This window comes from Spinacia oleracea, chromosome 4 (genome assembly GCF_020520425.1).
Source record: "Spinacia oleracea cultivar Varoflay chromosome 4, BTI_SOV_V1, whole genome shotgun sequence".
Lineage (NCBI taxonomy): Eukaryota > Viridiplantae > Streptophyta > Magnoliopsida > Caryophyllales > Amaranthaceae > Spinacia > Spinacia oleracea.
The window spans coordinates 128,779,101-128,806,007 of NC_079490.1; the positions used below are offsets into that span (position 1 = coordinate 128,779,101).

General features: G+C 37.6%; 1 pseudogene; it reads left to right on the forward strand.

Moving 5' to 3' along the window:
* Positions 1-209: 209 nt before the first annotated feature.
* Positions 210-26,907, forward strand: LOC130459151 (probable CoA ligase CCL7; annotated as a pseudogene).

The following is a 26,907-nucleotide window of genomic DNA, read 5'->3' on the forward strand; positions in this document are numbered from 1 at the left end:
TCTGCGTCTCCAGGATCAAGTAACCAAACATCTCCAGTCTCCTGCTAGGTATACTCCTATATCCTCTACTCGATCTACATTGTTGTTATATAGTACTCCATTCTATTTTCCTTATTTTTTTATTGAATCCTTCTTGTATAGTTGTGTCTATACATGCATTTTATTTTTTCAATCCTCGAATGACTTGTGAAGTATTTGTAAATACAGGTATGTCTACTCAAAGTCTATGCAGTAGAACTTGCGACCGCAGCAAACATTTCAAAGATGTTTGTGATGAAAAGCGTCAGACAACAAAATGTGTCAATGCAATAGATAGCGATGACGGTACTGTAAAATCAAATTATTCTTCCCCATATGTTAATTTGTTTACGATTATTAGTTGATGGCGTGGTGCAGTTTAGGTTTGCCCCATATGAAAAACTTGATTTAATAATAAACTATTATGTGGCCCGGGCGTTGCTCCGGGTTTTACTTTTAGTCGGGTTTACGTTTTCGAAAAATTTGCCCAATTTTAAAAAATTGTATTTTACATTTATACTGAAAATATGACAAACATTGTAGTTAGTTGAGATGGTAGGAAGTGAAACTTTCCGTCTATACTTGCAAGTTACTCATTTTTTTTAATTTTTCACGAAAGACTTGTGAAATATTTGTAATTACAGGAATGTCTACTCAAATTCCTGGTGAAAAGCGTCAGAAAACAAAATGTGTCTCTGAGAATTTCCCCAGCGTTCCAGATGTTCGTGATGAAAACCGTCAGAAAACAAAATGCATCAATGAGAATTTACCCGACGTTCCTTTCGATCTTCTAACTCGGATCAATATGCTCCAAAGAGTTGTTACTTTGTACCGCGAGGCCAAATTTCCTGAGAAATCTGATAGTTGCTCCGGAAACGAGTAGTTGATTCCTGATCTCCGGTATAATTTTTTTTTTTTTGTATTATGTTGAAAAAGCTGTTTTATTGGACAAGTGTCGACCAACTATGTAATCATTGTGACACGACATCATTTTCGTAATTTAATACCTTTATCATTTTCGATTATTGATAGTGGAAAAACTGTTTTAAAATTGTTATCTTAGAAAAATTTGCATTACAGCACTGTTTTAAATTGTTATCATTGCGGTTTGATGTGACTCAATTAATTGGATTGAATGAAATACTATTACGGAGTATCATTGCGGTTTGATGTGACTTAATTAATTGGATTGAATGAAATACTATTACATACTATCATTTTGCTACATTGTTTCCCCTCCCTCATCCCTATTATAATTTCAACAATCGGAACTTATAAGACCATATCGAATTTATCTGAACATATTGAAACTTATATGAACCCTAAGTAGGGTGGTATAAGTTGCTACATTGTTTTCCTCCTTTTTTTGTTTTGTTTTTTTTTTTTTTTAAGGAAACACAAATTCTTATTTACAAAAGGTGTACAATAAATATTGTACACCGGAGTAAAAGTTAACTCAAAATGTTTAAAAGTTAAGCTTATATGGTAAAAGTTATCTATTTTTTAGTGATAAATGTTTTCATTTCAGTAAAAACACATTTCTTCAAAACCACTAATAATGTATAAAATTAATCATTTAATCATTTCTATGACTTTTTTTTACTTATATAAAAGTTAATCAAAACTAGGTTAAAGTTACGAAAAAATGGGTAAAAGTTATCTTTATTGTACACCTTGTGCGCGCAACACCTTTTGTTAATTAAATCACGTGCTTACCCATTTTGGTAAGAATATGTTGGAGTATGCAGTTTTTAAGGGGTGTTTGACTTGTAAATTTAGTATTTAATTATTTGTTATTGTTACTTTATACTTTATATAGTAATATTTTGTGTAATTAGCTATAGTCTTGATTTGACTCACAAATTCTACTCGAAATTTTTTGTTTTTTTGAAATTTATACTTCCTTCGGGTTTTTTTAGGTACCCAATTATTGTAGTCTCGTGTTTATATGATAATGATAAAAAGAGGTAACGTAAGATATATGATAGAAATGTGTAATTATTATGATAAAAGGAGTAACACGGTGAAATATATATACATACTACTAAAAATAAAACAAAGTTTAAGTAGGTAGAATAAAGAAAACAAACCCCTTCTTAAAAGGTGATTAAATAGGAGGTGGTATTTATCCTTAATAAAATAAACTTTTTGTATATTGGTATGAAACAAACAATTCGTTAGATATATCTTTTACGACGGGTTAACGACGACTCCTTTTATGACGGGTTTGCGACGGAAAATGTGAACACTAAAATGTGATTGCACATAATAAAATAAATACGAAGATCTTACAAAAAAAGAAAAATGGGGGTGTGGGGATTATATTTGTTAGGTTATGATACATATGACAAAACATAAATCATGCGGAAAAACCATAAAGCCAGGAAACATATTATACACACATAATCATTTAGCATAATTCAGATGCATACACTTTGTTGCGTGCCCTCCCTAGCTGTGCCCGAACCGAACAAGAACAAGTCTTTAGGACTCCAAGTGTCGTCCCTCCGTAGATAGTCCACAGCACGTCCGGATCCGCCTTAAGCTTGACCAACTAGAATCGCCCTTAAGGTAGTATAGATTTCGGCTAAATAGGGGCAAGAGAGTGGCTGGTTTTTCTTGAAAATCTTACCTTTGAATACTTCAATTGTGTCTATAAATTATGACCCTAGGCACCTATTTATAGAGGTATGGAAAAGGAATTATAATCCTACTAGGATTTGGATTTATTAATTAGAATCCAACTTGAACTCTAAATAATAAATTTAATCTATTAGGATTAGGATTTAATCAATACACGAATTCCGATAAGATTAATATTCGTTACGAACATGAGCATCGTATGGCCACGAGCATCGCACCACCCGCGCAGGCCTTGCGGCCCACACGAGCAGTCGTTGCTCGCAGCCCAACAGCACGCTTAGCGTGCGCGCGCCAAGGCCTTGCTGGGCCTGGCGAGGCTGTGGCAGCTCCATGTTGGGCGCTCGGCTTGTTGGGCGCGGGCCTGGATTCGTGCTGGGCCTTCGTCTAGCAAGTCTCGTCCGATGCTAATTCGTACGATGCGCTTCCGATTAAATTCCCGGTTCCGGAATTCATTTCCGATACGAACAATATTTAATATTTCCGATTCCGAAATTAATTTCCGTTTCGAACAAATATTTAATATTTCCGTTTCCGAAATTATTTTCCGATTCCGATAATATTTCCGATTCTGACAATATTTCCGTTTCCGGCAATATTTCCGATTCCGGTAATATTTCCATTTCCACTAATATTTTCCGATACGTACCATGTTTCCGTTTCCGGCAACATCTACGACTTGGATAATATTTATATTTCCGATACGATCCATATTTCCGTTTCCGGCAATATCATCGTTTCCGGAGTATTCATTTCTTGCTTGTGACGATCTCAGCTCCCACTGAAACCGAGATCCGTCAATTCCGAATATCCATAGATGGAGTATTTAATGCCATTAAATACTTGATCCGTTTACGTACTATTTGTGTGACCCTACGGGTTCAGTCAAGAGTAAGCTGTGGATTAATATAATTAATTCCACTTGAACTGAAGCGGCCTCTAGCTAGGCATTCAGCTCACTTGATCTCACTGAATTATTAACTTGTTAATTAATACTGAACCGCATTTATTAGACTTAATATTATATGCATACTTGGACCAAGGGCATTATTTCCTTCAGTCTCCCACTTGTCCTTAGGGACAAGTTTGCATTACCTAATTCCTTTGTCGCTCGATGGTTGCTCTTGAACATAAGGTAAGAGTTGTCATCCTTATTATGTCCAGAGGTGTTTCTCGGTTTCAGAGTTCAACTGATCAATTAAACAGATAATCATAGCCTATGATTCATCCGAGCACGGCCATGCATTTCACAGTTTCTAGCTCTCCGAGTGGCCTTGTACAACTTTTAAGCATCTCATCCCGATTTATGGGAGGACAATCCCAATCTTGTGATCTTGAGATTAGACTTCGTTTGATAGGTGATTACCTGAGCGTTGCCTTTATAGCCTCCTTTTACGGTGCGCCGGTTGGTCAACGTCAAAGCAACCAGTTCTCAAACAAGTAATCTCAAATCACTCAGGTATTGAGGATTTAGTGTCTAATAATTTTAAAGAAATTTACTTATGACAGATTTTCATCTCTTACAGTAAAGTTTCATAGGTCTGTCCGATACTAGTCTTCCCAAAGTAAGTATCTATGCAAATGATTACGACATTGCCATGTCCACATAGTTCAAGAAACAGAACTATTAGTCATCTTGCATTCCAGTCGTCTAACGTTTTCTATGCGTCCAATTTTATAGAAAACTCCGACCAGGGACCATTTTCAACCTTTGACACTCAAGTTCACTTGATAGACATTTCTTATTCACAGGACTGGTCCTGACAGTCTATCTTGAATATATCGTCAAATTGAAGGGACTCATCATTTAATAAACCACAAATTAAATGGAAAAATGAATTCTATTCATTTATTGTGAATGATTAACCAATAATGTTTTACAAAGAATTAAACTCTAAAACTTTAAAACATTAAACAAGGACATCAAAGCCATTCTCCAATATGCTTGATTCCCATAGCTGCAGTGTGCGAGTTGTGCTTCGCCTGCGGCAGAGGTTTAGTCAATGGATCTGATATGTTGTCATCAGTTCCAATCATGCTTATCTCGACTTCTTTTCTTTCAACGAACTCTCGTAGAAGGTGCAATCTACGAAGTACATGCTTGACTCTTTGGTGGTGTCTAGGCTCCTTTGCCTGTGCAATAGCTCCGTTATTATCACAATAAAGGGCTATTGGTCCTTTAATGGAGGGGAATACACCAAGTTCACCTATGAACTTCCTTAGCCATATAGCTTCCTTTGCTGCTTCATGTTAGTAATGTACTCCGCTTCAGTTGTAGAATCCGCAATGGTGCTTTACTTAGCACTTTTCCAGCTTACTGCACCTCCGTTAAGGAAGAAGACAAACCAAGACTGTGATCTGAAATCATCTTTGTCGGTTTGGAAACTTGCGTCCGTATATCCTTTAACAATTAATTCATCATCTCCACCATAGACCAGGAAGTCATCTTTGTGCCTTTTCAGGTACTTCAGAATATTCTTGGCAGCAGTCCAATGCGCCTCTCCTAGGTCTGACTGGTATCTGCTCGTAGCACTGAGTGCGTACGCAACATCCGGGCGTGTACATATCATAGCATACATTATTGAACCAATCAATGATGCATATGGAATCCCATTCATTCGTCTACGCTCATCAAGTGTTTTTGGGCACTGAGTCTTGCTTAGAGTCATTCCATGAGAAATGGGTTGGTAGCCTCGCTTGGAGTCTGCCATCTTGAACCTATCAAGTACTTTATTGATATAAGTGCTTTGACTAAGTCCAATCATCTTTTTAGATCTATCTCTCTAAATCTTGATGCCCAATATGTACTGTGCTTCTCCTAGATCCTTCATCGAAAAACATTTCCCAAGCCAAATCTTGACAGAGTTTAACATAGGAATGTTATTTCCGATAAGTAATATGTCATCGACATATAATACTAGGAAAGCAATTTTGCTCCCACTGACCTTCTTGTATACACAAGATTCGTCTGCGTTCTTGATGAAACCAAAGTCACTGACTGCTTCATCAAAACGTATATTCCAGCTCCTGGATGCCTGCTTCAATCCGTAGATTGATTTCTTTATCTTGCATACCGTTTTAGCATTCTTTGGATCCTCAAAACCTTCAGGCTGTGTCATAAACACAGTTTCTGTTAAAACGCCGTTTAAGAAAGCGGTTTTGACATCCATCTGCCGTATTTCGTAATCGTAATATGCAGCGATTGCTAACATTATCCGTATAGATTTTAGCATTGCAACTAGTGAAAAGGTTTCATCGTAATCCACACCGTGGACTTTCCTGTAACCTTTTGCAACCAATCTAGCTTTGAAAACTTCAAGTTTCCCATCCTTGTCCTTTTTCAGTTTGAAAACCCATTTGCTTCCAATGGCTTGGTAGCCATCTGGCAAATCGACCAAATCCCATACTTGGTTTTCTGACATGGAGTCTAATTCAGATTGCATGGCTTCTTGCCATTGCTTGGAGCTAGGGCTCATCATAGCTTGCTTGTAAGTCGCAGGTTCATCACTTTCAAGTAATAGAACATCATAGCTCTGCGATCTACGCGGGGTTACATTTCTAGATTGACCATGATTCTCACCAGATACTACTAAAGATATCTGAGTTTCATCCTGAATGTCATCTTGAGCATTCTCTAGAGTTTGTTGTTCGACTCGAATTTCTTCGAGGTCTACTTTTCTCCCACTTGTCATTTTGGAAATGTGATTCTTTTCCAAAAAGATACCATCTCGAGCAACAAACACCTTGTTCTCAGATGTATTGTAGAAGTAATACCCCTTTATTTCCTTTGGATAGCCCACAAGGATACATTTGTCAGATTTTGGATGAAGTTTGTCTGAAATTAATCGCTTGACGTATACTTCACATCCCCAAATCTTAAGAAAAGACACTTTTGGAGGCTTTCCAAACCATAACTCATATTGAGTCTTTTCAACAGCTTTAGATGGAGCTCTATTTATAGTGTGTGCAGCTGTATTTAGTGCATGTCCCCAAAATTCTTTTGGAAGTTCGGCCTGACCCATCATTGATCTAACCATGTCTAGCAAGGTTCTGTTCCTCCGTTCTGACACACCGTTCCATTGTGGTGTTCCAGGAGGAGTCAATTCTGATAGAATTCCACATTCTTTCAGATGGTCATCAAATTCATAGCTCAGATATTCACCGCCTCTATCAGACCGCAGTGCCTTAATCTTCTTGCCTAATTGATTCTCTACTTCACTCTGAAATTCCTTGAATTTGTCAAAGGATTCAGACTTATGCTTCATTAGGTAGACATAACCATATCTACTGAAGTCATCAGTGAAAGTGATAAAGTAGCTGAAACCACCCCTAGCATTTGTACTCATTGATCCACATACATCTGTATGGATTAAACCCAATAGTTCAGTTGCTCTTTCTCCAACTTTAGAGAAAGGTTGCTTTGTCATTTTGCCAAGTAAACATGATTCGCACTTACCATAATCCTCTAAGTCAAATGGTTCTATAATTACTTCCTTTTGAAGTCTTTCCATGCGTTTCAAGTTAATATGGCCTAATCGACAATGCCACAGATAGGTGAGATCTGAATCATCCTTTTTGGCCTTTTTGGTACTTATGTTATAAACTTGTTTGTCGTGGTCTAATAAATAAAGTCCATTGACTAATCTAGCAGATCCATAAAACATCTCTTTAAAATAAAACGAACAACTATTGTCTTTTATTAAAAAGGAAAATCCCTTAGCATCTAAGCAAGAAACAGAAATGATGTTTTTAGTAAGACTTGGAACATGAAAACACTCTTCCAGTTCCAAAACTAGCCCAGAGGGCAACGACAAATAATAAGTTCCTACACCTAATGCAGCAATCCGTGCTCCATTTCCCACTCGTAAGTCGACTTCACCCTTGCTTAACTTTTTACTTCTTCTTAGTGCCTGTGGATTGGAACATAAGTGTGAGCCACAACCTGTATCTAATACCCAAAAAGTTGAATTAGCAAGTATACAGTCTATAACCAAAATACCTGAAGACGGAACGACTGTTCCGTTCTTCTGATCTTCCTTTAGTTTCAAGCAATCTCTCTTCCAATGCCCCTTGTTCTTGCAGTAGAAGCATTCAGATTCAGAAGTGGGTTGACTGACCTTCCTCTTTTCAGATTTGGCGCCAGTTGGTTGCTTAGTTTGGCTGGCCTTGTTGCTGTTAGGTTATGATTCATATGACAAAACATAAATCATGCGAAAAAACCATAAAGCCAGAAAAGCATATTATTTACACATAATCATTTAGCATAGTTTAGATGCATACACTTTGTTGCATGCCCTCCTTAGCTGCGCCCGAACCGAACAAGAACAAGTCTTTAGGACTCCAAGTGTCATTCCTCCGTAGATAGTCCACATCACGTCCGGATCCGCCTTAAGCTTGACCAACTAGAATCGCCCTTAAGGTTGCTTAGGAATTTCGGCTATTTTAGGTGCAAGTGTATGGCTGATTTTTCTTCAAAATCTTACCTTTAGAATACTTCAATTGTGTCTATAAATTATGACCCTAGGCACCTATTTATAGAGGTATGGAAAAGGAACTGGAATCCTACTAGGATACGAATTAATTAATCTAGAATCCTAGTAGAACTCTTATTTAATTAATTTATCCTTTTAGGATTAGGAATTTAATCATATATCGAAACCTGATAGCTTTAGGATTTGTATAGCACACAAACACACACACGCACGCACAGCAGCCCACGAGGGGAGCCATGCGCGCGCGCGCAGCCCGCGAGCACTCGCAGCCCATTGCCACGAGGCCCACACGCTGCCGCAGCCTTGGCGCGCGCTGGGCCTGCCTTGCGGTGGGCCTGGCGCAGCCTTGGCTGGTGCGTTGTGGCGCGCTGGCTTGTTAAGCGATGGCCCGGCTTCGTGCAGGGCCTTCGTCTTGCATGCCTCGTCCGATGCTAATTCGTACGATACACTTCCGATTAAATTCCCGATTCCGGAATTTATTTCCGATACGAACAATATTTAATATTTCCGATTCCGGAATTAATTTCCGTTTCGAACAAATATTTAATATTTCCGTTTCCGGAATTATTTTCCGATTCCGATAATATTTCCCATTCTGACAATATTTCCGTTTCCGGCAATATTTCCGATTCCGGTAATATTTCCATTTCCGATAATATTTTCCGATACGTACCATGTTTCCGTTTCCGGCAACATCTACGACTTGGATAATATTTAGATTTCCGATACGATCCATATTTCCGTTTCCGGCAATATCATCGTTTCCGGAGTATTCATTTCTTGCTTGTGACGATCTCAGCTCCCACTGAAACCAAGATCCGTCGATTCCGAATATCCCTAGATGGAGTATTTAATGCCATTAAATACTTGATCCGTTTACGTACTTTTTGTGTGACCCTACGGGTTCAGTCAAGAGTAAGCTGTGGATTAATATCATTAATTTCACTTGAACTGAAGAGGCCTCTAGCTAGGCATTCAGCTCACTTGATCTCACTGAATTATTAACTTGTTAATTAATACTGAACCGCATTTATTTGACTTAATATTATATGCATACTTGGACCAAGGGCACTATTTCCTTCAGTCTCCCACTTGTCCTTAGGGACAAGTGTGCATTACCTAATTCCTTTGTCGCTCGATGCTTGCTCTTGAACATAAGGTAAGAGTTGTCATCCTTATTATGTCCAGAGGTGTTTCTCGGTTTCAGAGTTCAACTGATCAAATAAACAGATAATCATAGCCTATGATTCATCCGAGCACGGCCATGCATTTCACAGTTTCTAGCTCTCCGAGTGGCCTTGTACAACTTTTAAGCATCTCATCCCGATTTATGGGAGGACAATCCCAATCTTGCGATCTTGAGATTAGACTTCGTTTGATAGGTGATTACCTGAGCGTTGCCTTTATAGCCTCCTTTTACGGTGCGACGGTTGGTCAACGTCAAATCAACCAGTTCTCAAACAAGTAATCTCAAATCACTCAGGTATTGAGGATTTAGTGTCTAATAATTTTAATGAAATTTACTTATGACAGATTTTCATCTCTTACAGTAAAGTTTCATAGGTCTGTCCGATACTAGTCTTCCTAAAGTAAGTATCTATGCAAATGATTATGACATTGCCATGTCCACATAGTTCAAGAAACAGAACTACTAGTCATCTTGCATTCCAGTCGTCTAACGTTTTCTATGCGTCCAATTTTATAGAAAACTCCGATCAGGGACCATTTTCAACCTTTGACATTCAAGTTCACTTGATAGACATTTCTTAGTCACAGGACTGGTCCTGACAGTCTATCTTGAATATATCGTCAAATTGAAGGGACTCATCATTTAATAAACCACAAATTAAATGGAAAAATGAATTCTATTCATTTATTGTCAATGATTAACCAATAATGTTTTACAAAGTATTAAACTCTAAAACTTTAAAACATCAAACAAGGACATCAAAGTCATTCTCCAATATGCTTGATTCCCATAGTTGCAGTGTGCGAGTTGTGCTTCGCCTGCGGCAGAGGTTTAGTCAATGGATCTGATATGTTGTCATCAGTTCCAATCTTGCTTATCTCGACTTCTTTTTTTTCAACGAACGATCGTAGAAGGTGAAATCTACGAAGTACATGCTTGACTCTTTGGTGGTGTCTAGGCTCCTTTGCCTGTGCAATAGCTCCGTTATTATCACAATACAGGGCTATTGGTCCTTTAATGGAGGGGACTACACCAAGTTCACCAATGAACTTCCTTAGCCATATAGCTTCCTTTGCTGCTTCATGTGCAGCAATGTACTCCGCTTCAGTTGTAGAATCTGCAATGGTGCTTTGCTTAGCACTTTTCCAGCTTACTGCACCTCCGTTAAGGAAGAAGACAAACCAAGACTGTGATCTGAAATCATCTTTGTCGGTTTGGAAACTTGCGTCCGTATATCCTTTAACAATTAATTCATCATCTCCACCATAGACCAGGAAGTCATCTTTGTGCCTTTTCAGGTACTTCAGAATATTCTTGGCAACAGTCCAATGTGCCTCTCCTAGGTCTGACTGGTATCTGCTCGTAGCACTGAGTGCGTACGCAACATCCGGGCGTGTACATATCATAGCATACATTATTGAACCAATCAATGATGCATATGGAATCCCATTCAATCGTCTACGCTCATCAAGTGTTTTTGGGCACTGAGTCTTGCTTAGAGTCATTCCATGAGAAATGGGTTGGTAGCCTCGCTTGGAGTCTGCCATCTTGAACCTATCAAGTACTTTATTGATATAAGTGCTTTGACTAAGTCCAATCATCTTTTTAGATCTATCTCTGTAAATCTTGATGCCCAATATGTATTGTGCTTCTCCTAGATCCTTCATCGAAAAACATTTCCCAAGCCAAATCTTGACAGAGTTTAACATAGGAATGTCATTTCCGATAAGTAATATGTCATCGACATATAATACTAGGAAAGCAATTTTGCTCCCACTGACCTTCTTGTATACACAAGATTCGTCTGCGTTCTTGATGAAACCAAAGTCACTGACTGCTTCATCAAAACGTATATTCCAGCTCCTGGATGCCTGCTTCAATCCGTAGATTGATTTCTTTATCTTGCATACCGTTTTAGCATTCTTTGGATCCTCAAAACCTTCAGGCTGTGTCATAAACACAGTTTCTGTTAAAACGCCGTTTAAGAAAGCGGTTTTGACATCCATCTGCCGTATTTCGTAATCGTAATATGCAGCGATTGCTAACATTATCCGTATAGATTTTAGCATTGCAACTAGTGAAAAGGTTTCATCGTAATCCACACCGTGGACTTTCCTGTAACCTTTTGCAACCAATCTAGCTTTGAAAACTTCAAGTTTCCCATCCTTGTCCTTTTTCAGTTTGAAAACCCATTTGCTTCCAATGGCTTGGTAGCCATCTGGCAAATCGACCAAATCCCATACTTGGTTTTCTGACATGGAGTCTAATTCAGATTGCATAGCTTCTTGCCATTGCTTGGAGCTAGGGCTCGTCATAGCTTGTTTGTAAGTCGCAGGTTCATCACTTTCAAGTAATAGAACGTCATAGCTCTCGTTCGTCAAAATACCTAAGTACCTTTCCTGTTGAGATCTATATCTCTGCGATCTACGTGGGGTTACATCTCTAGATTGACCATGATCCTCACCAGATACTTCTAAAGATCTCTGAGTTTCATCTTGAATGTCATCTTGAGCATTCTCTAGAGTTTGTTGTTCGACTCGAATTTCTTCGAGGTCTACTTTTCTCCCACTTGTCATTTTGGAAATGTGATTCTTTTCCAAAAAGATACCATCTCGAGCAACAAACACCTTGTTCTCAGATGTATTGTAGAAGTAATACCCCTTTGTTTCCTTTGGATAGCCCACAAGGATACATTTGTCAGATTTTGGTTGAAGTTTGTCTGAAATTAATCGCTTGACATATACTTCACATCCCCAAATCTTAAGAAAAGACACATTTGGAGGCTTTCCAAACCATAACTCATATGGAGTCTTTTCAACAGCTTTAGATGGAGCTCTATTTATAGTGAGTGCAGCTATATTTAGTGCATGTCCCCAAAATTCTATTGGAAGTTCGGCCTGACCCATCATTGACCTAACCATGTCTAGCAAGGTTCTGTTCCTCCGTTCTGACACACCGTTCCATTGTGGTGTTCCAGGAGGAGTCAATTCTGATAGAATTCCACATTCTTTCAGATGGTCATCAAATTCATAGCTCAGATATTCACCGCCTCTATCAGACCGCAGTGCTTTAATCTTCTTGCCTAATTGATTCTCTACTTCACTCTGAAATTCCTTGAATTTGTCAAAGGATTCAGACTTATGCTTCATTAGGTAGACATAATCATATCTACTGAAGTCATCAGTGAAAGTGATAAAGTAGCTGAAACCACCCCTATCATTTGTACTCATTGGTCCACATACATCTGTATGGATTAAACCCAATAGTTCAGTTACTCTATCTCCAACTTTAGAGAAAGGTTGCTTTGTCATTTTGCCAAGTAAACATGATTCTCACTTACCATAATCCTCTAAGTCAAATGGTTCTAGAATTCCTTCCTTTTGAAGTCTTTCCATGCGTTTCAAGTTAATATAGCCTAATCGACAATGCCACATATAGGTGAGATCTGAATCATCCTTTTTGGCCTTTTTGGTATTTATGTTATAAACTTGTTTGTCGTGATCTAATAAATAAAGTCCATTGACTAATCTAGCAAATCCATAAAACATCTCTTTAAAATAAAACGAACAACTATTGTCTTTTATTAAAAAGGAAAATCCCTTAGCATCCAACAAGAAACAGAAAGGATGTTTTTAGTAAGACTTGGAACATGGAAACACTCTTCCAGTTCCAAAACTAGCCCAGAGGGCAACAACAAATAATAAGTTCCTACAGCTAATGCAGCAATCCGTGCTCCATTTCCCACTCGTAGGTCGACTTCACCCTTGCTTAACTTTCTACTTCTTCTTAGTCCCTGTGGATTGGAACATAAGTGTGAGCCACAACCTGTATCTAATACCCAAGAAGTTGAATTAGCAAGTATACAGTCTATAACGAAAATACCTGAAGATGGAACGACTGTTCCGTTCTTCTGATCTTCCTTTAGCTTCAAGCAATCTCTCTTCCAATGCCCCTTCTTCTTGCAGTAGAAGCATTCAGATTCAGAAGTGGGTTGACTGACCTTCCTCTTTTCAGATTCGGCGCCAGCTGGTTGCTTAGTTTGGCTGGCCTTGTTGCCACCTTTCTTAGCATTCCTCTTCTTTCCAGATTTCTTGAACTTGCCCCCACGCACCATAAGCACATCTTGCTTATCACTTTTGAGCGTCTTTTCAGCGGTCTTCAGCATACCGTGAAGCTCAGTGAGCGTTTTGTCCAGACTATTCATACTGGAGTTCAGTTTGAACTGATCATACACGCTATGAAGAGAATGGAGGATGGTGTCTACAGCCATTTCCTGAGAGAATTGCTGATCCAGCCGACTCATATTCTCAATGAGTCCAATCATTTTGAGAACATGTGGACTTACGGGCTCGCCTTTCTTAAGTTTGGTCTCAAGAATTTGCCTATGAGTCTCGAATCTTTCGACTCGAACCAGATCTTGGAACATGTTCTTTAACTCACTGATGATCGTGAAAGCATCTGAGTTGATGAACGTTTTCTGTAGATCTGCACTCATGGTTGCAAGCATTAGACATTTCACATCCTTGTTGGCATCAATCCAACGATTGAGGGCTGCCTAAGTGACCCCTTCGCCTGCGGCTTCGGGGATCGCCTCTTCCAGGACATACTCCTTTTCTTCCTGCATAAGAACTATTTACAAGTTCCTTTGCCAGTCAAGGAAGTTTTTCCCGCTCAACTTCTCCTTTTCGAGAATTGATCGAATGTTGAATGAATTGTTGTTTTCCATAATTAAAACTACAATTGAAAAGAATAAACAAATAAATAACCATTCACAGTTTCTCTTAATAAACTTAAATTCTAGCATACATGCATAATTCAATGTTCATTAAGCATTTTATTCAAGTTATGTGTTCCGGCAGGTGTGAATAAAATGATTCCAAGACCCTAAAATCCATTGAAGAATTAAGCACATTATGTATTTAGACTTAATTCTAAAATATTTTAGGTAAGCAAAAGCCTTTTTCTAATAGTCTAGAAACTACTCTTGGTTGATAGGTACGTCTAAGAACTTATTAGGTAAACCTATCGATTTTGCCACGACATAAAAGGACTCCTTACTTATATCGTTGAGTTTCACCAAAACTAACATGTACTCACAATTATTTGTGTACCTTACCCCTTTAGGACCAATAAGTAACACCTCGCTGAGCGAAAACTATTACTAGATTGATGTAAAGGATATCCAAGCAAGTGTTTATTTTGGCATGGCACCTTTTAACTCAATTTTTAAGTTTGGAACTTAAGGCTCTTACTATGTTGGTTAGATTTTAAGTGAACTAAAATCCTTAATCATGCAACATAATCAAGCTTTGATCTCATGCATATTTAAGACATATTTAAAAGCAATAAATAACTTAAAACATGCATAAGATAAATGTGATCTAGTATGGCCCGACTTCATCTTGAAGCTTCAACTTCAAAGTCCGTCTCGAAAATGGTAACTTCGTCTTGAATTTCACCGTGGGAGGCGCCATTTTCTTCAAATAGGATAAGCTATAATTAAACTAATTACAACTATTTGATGGTACGCATACCATATTTGAATTGAAAAACAAATTTGGTACTTTAGACCAATTACATTTAAATTAATGGTACGCAGACCATATTTTCTATCCTATTTGGGCCATACTAGTCACTCCATAACCTGCAAAACAGTACATATACAATATATACCATTCATCCATTCATTATCATGAATGGCCCACATAGCTGGTTAGTAAAACACGTTATGCATCACATAAATATTTGCAGCAATTAATTAAGGGCACCAATAATCTACCAATTATTCAGTCCTTATTAATTCTAATCAAGTTGTTTAACCTTAAAGGATTTTTAGACCTAATCAAGAGTTTATGACTAAAAATGCTCCCACTTAAACCAATAAATTCATATGCTTTACTAATTTTAAACATAAAAATGTATTTCTAGTCTAACCGGAAACATACAAATTTAATTAAAATTTAAAGCTCATATAAATTTATAATCGAATCCATTAATTTAAGTTATTTCAGTTTGAATTAAACGAATTTAAATTAATTCAAGATTTAATTTTAGTAAAATAATTAGTATAAATAAAATTTATAATAATTATAATATTCAAAATTAAATTCCAAGAAAACAATTTAAATTATGAATTTTTAAAATTAATTAAAATCGTTTCCGAACTAAAAATTAAAAATTAAATTCAAAGCGCATTAATCGGGTCAAGACGAGGCCATGGGCTTGCGCCCATGCCCCGTCGTGTCCACGAGGCAGCATCGCCCCTCACGAGTGATCGCACTGCAAGGCACGAGCAGCTGCCACGCGCAATCGCTCGCTGCTTCGTGCTGCGAGGCACTGCTCGCTGCCCGCGCGCGCGCCTGCCTTCTCGCTCGCCTTGCTTCTTCGCCCATCCGCCCATGCATCATCGCAGCACTCGACGCAAGGCAGGGCTGCTGCCTTGTGCTCGCGTGCTACTCGCCTTGCTCGCTGCATTCGTACCGCTTGGGCGACGAGCTCCCTTGCTCGTCGTCGCATGGCCGCACTATACAACACCCCTTAAGGGTAACACGTAGCGTCCATTACTTTGTGCGTGCAAGTTTTATGAGCGAATTGCATAAAAATTAAAACTTTTATTTCCAAAATTAATGACAAATTAATAAATCATATTAATTTCATAATTATAGGGCGAAAAATCGAAAATTTATTAATCAATTAATTTCCGATTAACATGGATTCAAATCTAGGTCATAAAAATTTAAAATTTAACACAAATTAACAATTTTTATGGTGGTTTTTAATCATTGGTACCTAATTAAATTATTAATTAATTATGAAAATCAAATTAATTCTAAATTATTCGAATTTCAACAAATTAATCATAATTACAAATTAGGTTGTATAATTAACAAGGCTAGGCATTCAAACTTGTTAAACATATATTGTAGGTCAATCAAAAACTCAAGATTTATCAACAAGAATCGCAAATACTTAATTTAACATCTTAAATTTACAAACTTTTGCGTTCGAAAAACTAAAACTTCCGAAAAGTCATAGTTAGGCTTCGAATTTGGGAATTCTGGGTTCGGTCGAAAAAGGTTATTTTTGTCAAAAATTTAGAATGCCATTTACATGCAGAATTGACACAAAAATCACTCGATTTGGATGAGTAACGAATAAACTGCCGAAAAACTGCGTACATATAATTAAATAAACGCAATTTGCAATTAATTAACAATTACGAAAATTAATCACCCCTTTTAATTCTTTGCAAATTTGTAAAATTTAACCATGTTTATGCAATTTAGATTATGAAAATAATAAGAGGCTCGTGATACCACTGTTAGGTTATGATTCATATGGCAAAACATAAATCATGCGGAAAAACCATAAAGCCAGGAAAGCATATTATTTACACATAATCATTTAGCATAGTTTAGATGCATACACTTTGTTGCGTGCCCTCCCTAGCTGCGCCCGAACCGAACAAGAACAAGTCTTTAGGACTCCAAGTGTCGTCCCTCCGTAGATAGTCCACAACACGTCCGGATCCGCCTTAAGCTTGTCCAACTAGAATCGCCCTTAAGGTTGCTTAGGAATTTTGGCTATTTTAGGTGCAAGTGTATGGCTGATTTTTCTTCAAAATCTTACCTTTAGAATACTTCAATTGTGTCTATAAATTATGACCCTAGGCACCTATTTATAGAGGTATGGAAAAGGAACTGGAATCCTACTAGGATACGAATTAATTAATCTAGAATCCTAGTAGAACTCTTATTTAATTAACTTATCCTTTTAGGATTAGGAATTTAATCATATATCGAAACCTGATAGCTTTAGGATTCGTATAGCACACAAACACACACACGCACGCACAGCAGCCCACGAGGGGCGCCATGCGCGCGCGCGCAGCCCGCGAACACTCGCAGCCCATTGCCACGAGGCCCACACGCTGCCGCAGCCTTGGCGCGCGCTGGGCCTGCCTTGCGGTGGGCCTGGCGCAGCCTTGGCTGGTGCGTTGTGGCGCGCTGGCTTGCTGGGCGATGGCCCGGCTTCGTGCTGGGCCTTCGCCTGGCATGCCTCGTCCGATGATAATTCGTATGATACGCTTCCGATTGAATTCCCGATTCCGGAATTTATTTCCGATACGAACAATATTTAATATTTCCGATTCCGGAATTAATTTCCGTTTCGACCAAATATTTAATATTTTCGTTTCTGGAATTATTTTCCGATTCCGATAATATTTCCGATTCCTACTATATTTCCGTTTCAGGCAATATTTCCGATTCCGGTAATATTTCCATTTCCGATAATATTTTCCGATACGTACCATCTTTCCGTTTCCGGCAACATCTACGACTTGGATAATATTTATATTTCCGATACGATCCATATTTCCGTTTCCGGCAATATCATCGTTTCCGGAGTATTCATTTCTTGCTTGTGACGATCTCAGCTCCCACTGAAACAAAGATCCGTCGATTCCGAATATCCATAGATGGAGTATTTAATTTCATTAAATACTTGATCCGTTTACGTACTATTTGTGTGACCCTACGGGTTCAGTCAAGAGTAAGCTGTGGATTAATATCATTAATTTCACTTGAACTGAAGCGGCCTCTAGCTAGGCATTCAGCTCACTTGATCTCACTGAATTATTAACTTGTTAATTAATACTGAACCGCATTTATTAGACTTAATATTATATGCATACTTGGACCAAGGGCATTATTTTCTTCAGTTGCCACCTTTCTTAGCATTCCTCGTCTTTCCAGATTTCTTGAACTTGCCCCCACGCACCATAAGCACATCTTGCTTATCACTTTTGAGCGTCTTTTCAGCGGTCTTCAGCATACCGTGAAGCTCAGTGAGCGTTTTGTCCAGACTATTCATACTGTAGTTCAGCTTGAACTGATCATACCCGCTATGAAGAGAATGGAGGATGGTGTCTACAGCCATTTCCTAAGAGCATTGTTGATCCAGCCGACTCATATTCTAAATGAGTCCAATCATTTTGAGAACATGTGGACTTACGGGCTCGCCTTTCTTAATCTTGGTCTCAAGAATTTGCCTATGAGTCTCGAATCTTTCGACTCGAGCCAGATCTTGGAACATGTTCTTTAACTCACTGATGATCGTGAAAGCATCTGAGTTGATGAACGTTTTCTGTAGATCTGCACTCATGGTTGCAAGCATTAGACATTTCACATCCTTGTTGGCATCAATCCAACGATTGAGGGCTGCCTGAGTGACCCCTTCGCCTGCGGCTTCGGGCATCGCCTCTTCCAGGACATACTCCTTTTCTTCCTGCATAAGAACTATTTTCAAGTTCCTTTGCCAGTCAAGGAAGTTTTTCCCGCTCAACTTCTCCTTTTCGAGAATTGATCGAATGTTGAATGAATTGTTGTTTGCCATAATTAAAACTACAATTGAAAATAATAAACAAATAAATAACCATTCACAGTTTCTCTTAATAAACTTAAATTCTAGCATACATGCATAATTCAAATTTCATTAAGCATTTATTCAAGTTATGTGTTCCGGCAGGTGTGAATAAAATGATTCCAAGACCCTAAAATCCATTGAAGAATTAAGAACATTATGTATTTAGACTCAATTCTAAAATCTTTTAGGTAAGCAAAAGCCTTTTGCTAATAGTCTAGAAACTACTCTTGGTTGATAGGTACGTCTAAGAACTTATTAGGTAAACCTATCGATTTTGCCACGACATAAAAGGACTCCTTACTTATATCGTTGAGTTTCACCAAAACTAACATGTACTCACAATTATTTGTGTACCTTACCCCTTTAGGACCAATAAGTAACACCTCGCTGAGCGAAAACTATTACTAGATTGATGTAAAGGATATCTAAGCAAGTGTTTATTTTGGCATGGCAACTTTTAACTCAATTTTTAAGTTTGGAACTTAAGGCTCTTACTATGTTGGTTAGATTTTAAGTGAACTAAAATCCTTAATCATGCAACATAATCAAGCCACAATCTCATGCATAATTAAGACATATTTAAAGCAATAAATAACTTAAAGCATGCATAAGATAAATGTGATCTAGTATGGCCCGACTTCATCTTGAAGCTTCAACTTCAAAGTCCGTCTCGAAAATGGTAACTTCGTCTTGAACTTCACCGTGGGAGGCGCCATTTTCTTCAAATAGGATAAGCTATAATTAAACTAATTACAACTATTTGATGGTACGCAAACCATATTTAAATTGAAAAACAAATTTGGTGCATTAGACCAATTACATTTAATTTAATGGTACGCAGACCATATTTTCTATCCTATTTGGGCCATACTAGTCACTCCATAACCTGCAAAACAGTACATATACAATATATACCATTCACCCATTCATTATCATGAATGGCCCACATAGCTGGTTAGTAAAACACGTTATGCATCACATAAATATTTGCAGCAATTAATTAAGGGCACCAATAATCTACCAATTATTCAGTCCTTATTAATTCTAATCAAGTTGTTTAACCTTAAAGGATTTGTAGACCTAATCAAGAGTTTATGACTAAAATGCTCCCACTTAAACCAATAAATTCATATGCTTTACTAATTTTAAACATAAAAATGTATTTCTAGTCTAACCGGAAACATACAAATTTAATTAAAATTTAAAGCTCATATAAATTTATAATCGAATCCATTAATTTAATTTATTTCAGTTGAATTAAACGAATTTAAATTAATTCAAGATTTAATTTTAGTAAATTAATTAGTATAAATAAAATTTATAATAATTATAACATTCAAAATTAAAATCCAAAAAACAATTTAAATTACGAATTTTAAAATTAATTAAAATCGTTTCCAAACTTAAAATTAAAAATTAAATTCAAAACGCATCAATCGGGTCAAGACGAGGCCATGGGCTTGCGCCCATGCCCCGTCGAGTCCACGAGGCAGCATCGCCCCTCACGAGTGATCGCACAGCAAGGCACGAGCAGCTGCCATGCGCAAACGCAGCAAGCCGAGCCACGCTTGCGCACAACATCGCTCGCTGCTTCGTAGCGCAGCAGTTGCTTGGCGAGGCTGGGCGAGGCAGCGCTCGTTGCTGCGAGGCACCCTCGCTGCCCACGTGCGCGCGCCTATTCTTCTCGCTCGCCTTGCTTCTTCGCCCATCCGCACATGCATCATCGCAGCACTCGACGCAAGGCAGGGCTGCTGCCTTGTGCTCGCGTGCTACTCGCCTTGCTCGCTGCATTCGTACCGCATGGGCGACGAGCTCCCTTGCTCGTCGTCGCATGGCCGCACTATACAACACCCCTTAAGGGTAACACGTAGCGTCCATTGCTTTGTGCGTGCAAGTTTTATGAGCGAATTGGATAAAAATTGAAACTTTTTTTTCCAAAATTAATGACAAATTAATAAATCATATTAATTTCATAATTATAGGGCGAAAAATCGAAAATTTATTAATCAATTAATTTCCGATTAACATGGATTCAAATCTAGGTCATAAAAATTTAAAATTTAACACAAATTAACAATTTTTATGGTGGTTTTTAATCATTGGTACCTAATTAAATTATTAATTAATTATGAAAATCAAATGAATTCTAAATTATTCGAATTTCAACAAATTAATCATTATTACAAATTAGGTTGTATAATTAACAAGGCTAGGCATTCAAACTTGTTAAACATATACAGTAGGTCAATCAAAGATTTAAGATTTATCAACAAGAATCGCAAATATTTAATTTAACATTTTAAATTTACAAACTTTTGCGTTCGAAAAACTAAAACCTCCGAAAAGTCATAGTTAAGCTTCGAATTTGGGAATTCTGGGTTCGGCCGAAAAGTACTTTTTTTGTCAAAATTTTAGAATGTCTTTTACATGCGGAATTGACACAAAAACCACTCGATTTAGATGAGTAACGAAGAAACTGCCGAAAAACTGCGTACATATAATTAAATAAACGCAATTTGCAATTAATTAACAATTACGAAAATTAATCACCCCTTTTAATTATTTGCAAATTTGTAAAATTTAACCATGTTTATGCAATTTAGATTATGAAAATAATAAGAGGCTCGTGATACCACTGTTAGGTTATGATACATATGACAAAACATAAATCATGCGGAAAAACCATAAAGCCGGGAAACATATTATTCACACATAATCATTTAGCATAATTCAGATGCATACACTTTGTTGCGTGCCCTCCCTAGCTGCGCCCGAATCGAACAAGAACAAGTCTTTAGGACTCCAAGTGTCGTCCCTCCGTAGATAGTCCACAGCACGTCCGGATCCGCCTTAAGCTTGACCAACTAGAATCGCCCTTAAGGTAGTATAGATTTCGGCTAAATAGGGGCAAGAGAGTGGCTGATTTTTCTTGAAAATCTTACCTTTGAATACTTCAATTGTGTCTATAAATTATGACCCTAGGCACCTATTTATAGAGGTATGGAAAAGGAATTATAATCCTACTAGGATTTGGATTTATTAATTAGAATCCAACTTGAACTCTAAATAATAAATTTAATCTATTAGGATTAGGATTTAATCAATACACGAATTCCGATAGGATTAGGATTCGTTACGAACATGAGCATCGTATGGCCACGAGCATCGCACCACCCGCGCAGGCCTTGCGGCCCACACGAGCAGTCGCTGCTCGCAGCCCAACAGCACGCTTAGCGTGCGGGCGCCAAGGCCTTGTTGGGCCTGGCCTTGCGCTGGGCCTGGCGAGGCTGTGGCAGCTCCATGTTGGGCGCTCGGCTTGCTAGGCACTGGCCTGGCTTCGTGCTGGGCCTTCGTCTAGCAAGCCTCGTCCGATGCTAATTCGTATGATGCGCTTCCGATTAAATTCCCGGTTCCGGAATTCATTTCCGATACGAACAATATTTAATATTTCCGATTCCGGAATTAATTTCCGTTTCGAACAAATATTTAATATTTCCGTTTCCGGAATTATTTTCCGATTCCGATAATATTTCCGATTCTGACAATATTTCCGTTTCCGGCAATATTTCCGATTCCGGTAATATTTCCATTTCCAATAATATTTTCCGATACGTACCATGTTTTCGTTTCCGGCAACATCTACGACTTGGATAATATTTATATTTTCGATACGATCCATATTTCCGTTTCCGGCAATATCATCGTTTCCGGAGTATTCATTTCTTGCTTGTGACGATCTCAGCTCCCACTGAAACCGAGATCCGTCGATTCCGAATATCCATAGATGGAGTATTTAATGCCATTAAATACTTGCACTAGTGGAAAAAAAACCCTGTTGTAGCCCCCTTGTTGAGGGGGGCGTATATAAGTGAGCCTCAATAACCACTTAGTCAACGCGGGTCAAAAGTTTAACTAACAGGTTGGGGCGGGCTTTTGTTATGTTCGCTTCTATAGACCCTGTTGAAGGGGGCTTTATGTTGCCCGCCTCAATAGGTAGCATCCTGTTGAAGGGGGCTTCGTTTTGTTCGCTTCAATAGATATTCACAAAACAAAATTTAAAACAATTAAGTTACTCTCACCGATAACACGTACAAATCTCTTCAAATCTCTATTCGAACAAATCAATTGCAAGAACCTTCCAACGCTTCTGCTGGCTCCTCACCGCGCGGCTCCACCACCACCTTCCTCGACTCCTCTTCCATAACAGTCGCCGCCGACCGTCGTCTTTCTAGCTATCTCGGTTGACTCTGTTTCACACAGTGACGCAATATATCTGTCAAGGTTAGTTTATAATTGATTCTTGTTTTGCTTGTTCTTAAAATTCAGTTTCTCTTCAATTAGTTGAGCATAATGAGTTGATTATGCAGAGAATTTAGGCTAATGTTCCAATATTTGATGAATTTACAAATTAGGGTTTGATATTTGTGGTTTTTCTAGTTCAGTTACAAAATAGAAGTTAGGTTAATTTTTTGTGGTTTTTCTAGTTCAGATAAATTTTTGTAGGGTTCAACTTGATTAGAAGTTAGGTATTTTCTAACTGAGTGATCGAATAATTAGTATTATTAGCCCCAAATTCTATCCAATACCCTGTAATTTTTCTGGGTGTTATTGCAATTGGTGCAATTGCAACTACTGTGAATCCAATATATAGAGTTTCAGAGATTAAGAAACAAGTTGATGATTGTAAGCCCAAATTAGTTGTCACGGTTCCAGAACTTTGGGACAAGTTAAGGGTCTTAATATGTCTGCTTTGATTCTAGGGTCTAAGGGAAAATGGGTTTTAAATTCGAGTTCTAAAGTTGTATATTTCAATGATTTGGTTAATGGGTCTACTGTGGAATTTCAAAAGGTTTTGATAAAACAAAGTGATACTGCTGCATTGTTCTATTCATCTGGTACAACTGGTGTCAGTAAAGGTGTTATACTAACTCATGAGAATTTCATTGCTGCATCTTTGATGATGACAAGTGATCAAGAATTCAAGGGCGAAACCGATGATGTGTTCTTGTGTGTGGTTCCTATGTTTCATGTGTTTGGACTGGCTTTGATTTTGTATGCTCAATTGCAGAAAGGATATACAGTTGTTAGTATGGCTAAGTTTGATTTCGAGTTGATGTTAAAAGCTATTGAGAAGTATAAGATTACTAGATTGTGGGTTGTTCCTCCAATTATGCTTACATTGGCTAAGCATGGTGCTGTCAAGAAATATGATATTTCATCTTTGAAGCGGATTGGTTCTGGGGCTGCGCCTTTGGGGAAGGAGATGATGCAGAGTGTTCTAACACTATGCCTCAGGCTATGATAGTTCAGGTATATTGAACTACATTTCTCTTTCATCATTTTTAAAGAATTGTTTATGATGTTTTCTGTCACATGCTTAATGAGTATGACATGGTTTCTAACAATTCTCTATCTTTTAATGGCCTGAAAAAGAGGAAATTTCCTTTGAATATTCCCATGATACATTATTTATTGTTTATTTAGTAGAGTAATTCTTGTTATTCTTTGACTTCACTTGATTTTGTTATATTTTATGATTCTTTTTCCTACAAGAATATTAACAACTCTGAATCTATGTATACTAGTTGCACACGTCAAGATTCTTCATGAATAGTGTAATTCTATAAAACAAAGGTCAACGAAGTATGTGATTGCTTTGATAAATAAAAAGATTCAATATTTTTATTTAGACATTATCTTTTTCAATTTCACAAGGGATCTCAAGTAGTCAAGTGTTCCCTTGTTTTTTTTATTTTTTTAACAGGTCAAGTGTTCCCTTCTAGAATAGATATTTGACTTAATCCCCGTATAACTTTCGCAGTTAGCAACTTAGCACCTGACGTTGTCCTGTTGATGAAATATTGAAATTATAGACGTCCAGGCTTTTTATGACGGTGAATGATCATGAATTCGTGGATGATAATACTCTTAAGATTTGATAATTGGAAGTAGAGTATCTACCGCAGCTTGTTACTTATTAATGGAACTGACTAGTATTACTTTACGGATGTACTTTCGCGTCTTGGTTAGCGCTTGCGGGTTTATTTGGTAAACTGTTCTCTGATACGACTCACATTGTGCCTTTCAGGGGTACGGTATGACAGAAACATGTGGAGTCATCTCTATAGAACACCCAAGACTAGGTGGTCGACATTCTGGCTCAACTGGAATGTTGGTTGCAGGTATTGAGCTCAGATAATTAAAGTAGATACATCCTAAGCAACTGGGTGAAATATGGGTCCGCGTAATATGATGAAAGGTAATGATTAGTTTTACTGTTTTTCCCATTGAAAAAGGACTTTATACACATTTTCCTTATCATATTCCTTTGCGTAGACTGAAGATTATCAGTAAGCATTTTACTCTGAGCTGCTTTGATCCTAGGAAAGTTACTATCATGTTTATGATCTGAAACCTTAAATGGTAGGTTTACAGAATTGTGTGATTTATGCCGGGAAGCTATAAATAAAACTATGTTTAGAAGCTAGGCAGTTTCCGAAAAATAATATGTTTACAGTCTAGCTCTTGTTCTTGGAAAGCTGTACATGCAACTAATATTTGGTTATACAGTAGTGTATACTTTAGGTCAAAAAATGAAGCTTTGAGATGGATAGAACCAGCGTTTACACAGAAGAAAAAGTGAAGTTGTGGACAAATAATAGTTTTACAAGTTTAATCGCATTTATTTGCAAATGCATTAATATTAATGGCCTTAGATAATTGTTGCGATGAGATAAGGTGAAGCACAATGTTGTTCTGTTTTCTGTTTTGGTTATAGTTTCCCAACGTAGTACTCATTATTGTGTCATTTGCAGGTTACTTTAATAATCCACAAGCCACCAAGTCGACTATTGATAATCAAGGCTGGGTACATACAGGAGATCTTGGGTACTTCGATGATGAAGGGCATCTTTATGTGGTTGACAGGCTGAAAGAGCTCATCAAATACAAGGGTTTTCAGGTGTTTGTTCTTGCATGAGCATATTTTGAATAATAGCATAATTAGCATCCTGTTTTTATTTCTGATTTCTGTGGTTCGGTTCCTAGAACATGAAATGGTAAATAGAATGCTATGCATTACCAGAATTGTACTATTGTCATGGTCGCTACTTTCATCGCATACGCGTTGTGTCTTTTTCCTGGACTGGCCAAAATTGGTGGTTTGACAACCTACTTGGGTGAAATTAATTACCTACTACAAAATTTTGTCAAGGGTTTCATGTTTAGGAAAGAACACAACCTGCTTCACTTCCCTCATTTTTTTAATATTACCCAAAGCCTCATAACATTCTGAATTTGGGTTGCCTACCATGTAAGTATTTTGTATGATATTCCATGGAAAAACACCCAATTATTTCGACAACGCTTCAGTGTATGTTAAAAGTTTATATCCATTCATTTCCATTCTATACTTAGCATATCTCTTCTCTGGAGAGTCTTGTTAACTTAGTTGACATTATCATATGAAGGTCCCAGTATATTCCTATGCAGAACGAGTAGATAATTTATTTTCCTTACACTAGTACAAAAGTGACCTTAGGTAACACCAAATGGTAACACTTTTAAAGTTGTAAAATTATTCAATGTATAAGTAGCACTTTGGTAACACTTTAATTTTAGGTAACAATAATTTGTAACACTTAATATTAGGTAACACAAAATTTGTAACACTTTAATAAACGGTAACACTACTTTGTAACACTTTAATAAACGGTAACACTACTTTGCAACACTACTTTGCTAATATTATTGTAAATCGGGTGCACGCAAGAACTATTGATTTTCCAACAACATCCAGCAAATTTTGGCATGTAAAAAATACATATTAGTCATGAAACATTCTGTTTGTAGGCCAAAAAAAACTAAAATAAAAGAGCAGAGATGGTCATTCCTCGTATTTACCCCCAAGGTTGTTTGTTTATGTATTTGATTATCTTAAGGACATTTTTGGCCCAACGAGAAGCTTCAAATTATACTTAATTTTTTTGATGCATCAGAAGTTTGAGCTTGTTATGCAGAATGACGCTGAAATAACTTACTCGTATGTTTTTGTTGTTGGGTTTAAATTAGGTTGCCCCAGCAGAACTTGGAGCAGTTCTTAATTCACATCCTGAAATACTAGATGCTGCTGTTATCCCGTAA